Source organism: Euprymna scolopes, chromosome 9 (genome assembly GCF_053919585.1).
Source record: "Euprymna scolopes isolate OS-2025 chromosome 9, ASM5391958v1, whole genome shotgun sequence".
NCBI lineage: Eukaryota > Metazoa > Mollusca > Cephalopoda > Sepiida > Sepiolidae > Euprymna > Euprymna scolopes.
This window is the reverse complement of record NC_136490.1, coordinates 88,498,616-88,504,084: the sequence shown is the minus strand read 5'-3', so window position 1 is coordinate 88,504,084 and position 5,469 is coordinate 88,498,616.

Here is a 5,469-nt window from a genome sequence, read left to right as displayed (position 1 = left end):
TGAAAAGGAGGAGGCTATATCCGACTTACGAAAAACGTTCATAATGTGCTAATTTAATTTGTAAACCTTGTTAACTTGACGAGAAAATAGCTTCCATCCCATCTCTCTCTTTCTTGATCTTTCTCTCTCCGACTTTTCATTTTGCTGATTTTTTTCTTAGCAATTAAAAACAATGACGTCAGATTACGAGTACCTTCATGTTTCAAACGAACCTTTAACAATCCTAACAATTGATATTGACAGGAAATGACACACGCCACAGTTTTGTTTGGGTGGAAATTTCAAAACAAGTGTAAAGTATGAATGTGTAAGGCTAAAACGAATGTGTTCTATTGTGTGGTATATATATATATATGTGAATAAAAAGGAAAAACCTAAAAGAGTAAAAACAAAATTAAATCAACGTTTCGTCCCCATTTCAAGGGACATCATCAGGATTTCTAGGCGAGGATGTACAGGAAGACGGTCATATCACATGCAAAAGAGGAGAAGTTTAGTTCTCTTTCTGTTCTGGAGAGAAAAAAAAAATTTCATGATGAAAAGAGAATTTATATCAAGTGTGTGGAGGGGGGTCGGGTTATATACATATATGCATTTTTTTTTTTTTTTTTTTTTTTTTATCATCATCAACCAGGATCTAAGTTAATGTTTTGTTCATTTATTATTATATTACCTATGATTGGGGCTACATTATAAAATCCTTTTCTTTGTTTGATGGTGCTAATGTTTGAAATTAAAGCAGATTCAATAAGTCTCCGTTTTGCTCTATCTGGGATGGATTTTAAGATTTTTGCACGTCCAAAGCCGAAAGAGTGGCCATGTTCGACACAGTGGGAAAAGAGTGCATTTAAGGGATTGGCATTTCTTATGTCCCTTTTATGTTCGCTTAGTCTGATTTCCAAATTTCGCTGTGTCTCACCTATGTATGATTTTTTGCAGTCATTACATGGGATGGAGTAAATACCGGCTTTGGATGTGGAGATTTCAGCGGAATGCTTGCTAGTGTTTAAAGTTCGCTTTATAGTTAAGGAAGTGGTTTGTACTGTTTATATGCCTAGATTATTAAGAGTATTGCAAATTGTGTCGTTGTTAGTGTGGGTAGGTATAAGAAGATGTCTATTTAGTAGTGGTGTATCTAGTGTGTTCTGCTTTTGTTTGTCTATGTTCGAGTATATTTTGGTGGCTTTTTTCTTTGTTTTAGAGATAAGGTAAGTTGGGTATTGTAAAAGTTTTAGTGATTCGGTGATATGTGTGATTTCATTTTCGAGATATTGAGGGCTGCAGATTCTAAGGGCACGTAAGAAAAAACCGATGATCATACCTGTTTTTATTTTATCACTGTGGTGCGAATAATAGTGTATATAATCATTTTTGTGTGTACTTTTTCGATGTACTTTAAACATAAGATCGTTTTCAGATCTTATGATAAGTACATCAAGAAAGGGTAGGGATTTGTTATGTTCGGATTCATATGTGAATTTTATGGAGGGTTCGACTGAGTTGAGTTTATTTTTTAATTCTTCTATGTGTGTATTTGCGGGGAGAAAAATGAGGATATCGTCAATGTATCGAAAATAAGTTGTGTTTGCAGGTATTCTAAATTTAAAAGAGCTAGTTTCTAAGAATTCTAAGAATAAGCAAGCGAGTACCCCACTGAGGGGGTTTCCTATGGGGAGTCCGAATTTTTGTTTATAAAAATAGTTATTAAATTGGAAGTGGGTAATGTTTGTGATAAGTTTAATTATTTCTATTAATGTTTTCGGGGAGAAAGGTAGAACAATTTTAATTTTGTTTAGATGTTTTAGAAGTAACGTAAGACATTTTTTAATTGGGACATTGGTGTATAGAGAGACTATGTCCCAACTGTGCATTGTTTTATTTTGTATATTGATGTTTTTTATTCTATTTAGTAGGTCTCCAGAATTTTTAATATGAGCAGTACTAATGGTGCCCATTAGTGGGGTTAAAATTTGGGAGATGGCTCGTGCTACCTTCTGTGTGACACTTCCGATGTTCGAAATTATGGGTCGCATGGGGATATTTTGTTTATGAGTTTTGGGGAGGCCATATAATGTGGGGATAATTGGGTGATATTCGATATAAGATGCCCATATTTTATCATTTTTTATAAGTTTTTTTAATGATTTGTTGAAGGTTTCAATATCTTTTTGTATGGAATTTAAGTTTGTGGGAGCATATGTATCTGTGTCGGATAGTAGTGTGTGCATTTTTTCTACGTATGTATTTCTGTCCATAATCACTATGCCGCCGCCTTTGTCTGCCTGTGAGATTATAATGTCTTTATTTTTTGCTAGATGTTTTAAAGTATCTGTGTATCTTTTCGGTAATGTTGATTCCTGAGGTTGGGTAGTCGTTATTGAAGTGATTCCTTGTATGAAACCTTTAGTAAAGTCGGAATCGTCATGCCTGTAGTTTTTTAGAGTTATATTAGTAGTGGTGTTTGGATGTATGCCGGTGGCGAATTTTAAGCCAAAACTGAGGGATTCAGTTTCGATATCTGAGAGAGGTTTTGAGGTGAGGTTTTGAATTAGGTCTGGCCGTCCGAGGGTTTTCCATTTGCTATTCTTGATTAGTTGAGAAAGCTTATTTTTCAGTTTAAGAGAGTGGCGAATGTTATATTTTTTTATAGATTTGTTAATATTTTTGATTGAGCTGGGTAGTATTTTGTGTTTCTGTTGAAGATTGGTAATTAATATTCTAGCTTCTCGAAAGAGGTGAGAGCTTTGGTTTTTTAAAAAGGTTGTAGATGATGATAGGTAATTTTCAATGTGCTTCGGGAAAATGTGGTCCGAATATTTAAAGTGTTTGGGTATGCATGTTGGTATAACCTTCTCCTTGATACAATCCTCTAGAAAAACTCTTCTGTTGTTGTGAGAGTTTGCTGCGATTAAGATGTTTTTGTAAGTCCGCAGTTGTGGTTTTAGAATTTGGTTTTCCATTTTGACAGAATGAATAAAATAAAGCAAAATATAAACGATGCTTTAGACGTTATGTGAATAAAAAGGAAAAACCTAAAAGAGTAAAAACAAAATTAAATCAACGTTTCGTCCCCATTTCAAGGGACATCATCAGGATTTCTAGGCGAGGATGTACAGGAAGACGGTCATATCACATGCAAAAGAGGAGAAGTTTAGTTCTCTTTCTGTTCTGGAGAGAAAGAAAAAAAAATTTCATGATGAAAAGAGAATTTATATCAAGTGTGTGGAGGGGGGTCGGGTTATATACATATATGCATTTTTTTTTTTTTTTTTTTATCATCATCAACCAGGATCTAAGTTAATGTTTTGTTCATTTATTATTATATTACCTATGATTGGGGCTACATTATAAAATCCTTTTCTTTGTTTGATGGTGCTAATGTTTGAAATTAAAGCAGATTCAATAAGTCTCCGTTTTGCTCTATCTGGGATGGATTTTAAGATTTTTGCACGTCCAAAGCCGAAAGAGTGGCCATGTTCGACACAGTGGGAAAAGAGTGCATTTAAGGGATTGGCATTTCTTATGTCCCTTTTATGTTCGCTTAGTCTGATTTCCAAATTTCGCTGTGTCTCACCTATGTATGATTTTTTGCAGTCATTGCATGGGATGGGATGGTAATATAATAATAAATGAACAAAACATTAACTTAGATCCTGGTTGATGATGATAAAAAAAAAAAAAAAAAATGCATATATGTATATAACCCGACCCCCCTCCACACACTTGATATAAATTCTCTTTTCATCATGAAAATTTTTTTTTTCTCTCCAGAACAGAAAGAGAACTAAACTTCTCCTCTTTTGCATGTGATATGACCGTCTTCCTGTACATCCTCGCCTAGAAATCCTGATGATGTCCCTTGAAATGGGGACGAAACGTTGATTTAATTTTGTTTTTACTCTTTTAGGTTTTTCCTTTTTATTCACATAACGTCTAAAGCATCGTTTATATTTTGCTTTATTTTATTCATTCTGTCAAAATGGAAAACCAAATTCTAAAACCACAACTGCGGACTTACAAAAACATCTTAATCGCAGCAAACTCTCACAACAACAGAAGTGTTTTTCTAGAGGATTGTATCAAGGAGAAGGTTATACCAACATGCATACCCAAACACTTTAAATTTTCGGACCACATTTTCCCGAAGCACATTGAAAATTACCTATCATCATCTACAACCTTTTTAAAAAACCAAAGCTCTCACCTCTTTCGAGAAGCTAGAATATTAATTACCAATCTTCAACAGAAACACAAAATACTACCCAGCTCAATCAAAAATATTAACAAATCTATAAAAAAATATAACATTCGCCACTCTCTTAAACTGAAAAATAAGCTTTCTCAACTAATCAAGAATAGCAAATGGAAAACCCTCGGACGGCCAGACCTAATTCAAAACCTCACCTCAAAACCTCTCTCAGATATCGAAACTTAATCCCTCAGTTTTGGCTTAAAATTCGCCACCGGCATACATCCAAACACCACTACTAATATAACTCTAAAAAACTACAGGCATGACGATTCCGACTTTACTAAAGGTTTCATACAAGGAATCACTTCAATAACGACTACCCAACCTCAGGAATCAACATTACCGAAAAGATACACAGATACTTTAAAACATCTAGCAAAAAATAAAGACATTATAATCTCACAGGCAGACAAAGGCGGCGGCATAGTGATTATGGACAGAAATACATACGTAGAAAAAATGCACACACTACTATCCGACACAGATACATATGCTCCCACAAACTTAAATTCCATACAAAAAGATATTGAAACCTTCAACAAATCCTTAAAAAAACTTATAAAAAATGATAAAATATGGGCATCTTATATCGAATATCACCCAATTATCCCCACATTATATGGCCTCCCCAAAACTCATAAACAAAATATCCCCATGCGACCCATAATTTCGAACATCGGAAGTGTCACACAGAAGGTAGCACGAGCCATCTCCCAAATTTTAACCCCACTAATGGGCACCGTTAGTACTGCTTATATTAAAAATTCTGGAGACCTACTAAATAGAATAAAAAACATCAATATACAAAATAAAACAATGCATAGTTTGGACATAGTCTCTCTATACACCAATGTCCCAATTAAAAAATGTCTTACGTTACTTCTAAAACATCTAAACAAAATTAAAATTGTTCTACCTTTCTCCCCGAAAACATTAATAGAAATAATTAAACTTATCACAAACATTACCCACTTCCAATTTAATAACTATTTTTATAAACAAAAATTCGGACTCCCCATAGGAAACCCCCTCAGTGGGGTACTCGCTTGCTTATTCTTAGAATTCTTAGAAACTAGCTCTTTTAAATTTAGAATACCTGCAAACACAACTTATTTTCGATACATTGACGATATCCTCATTTTTCTCCCCGCAAATACACACATAGAAGAATTAAAAAATAAACTCAACTCAGTCGAACCCTCCATAAAATTCACATA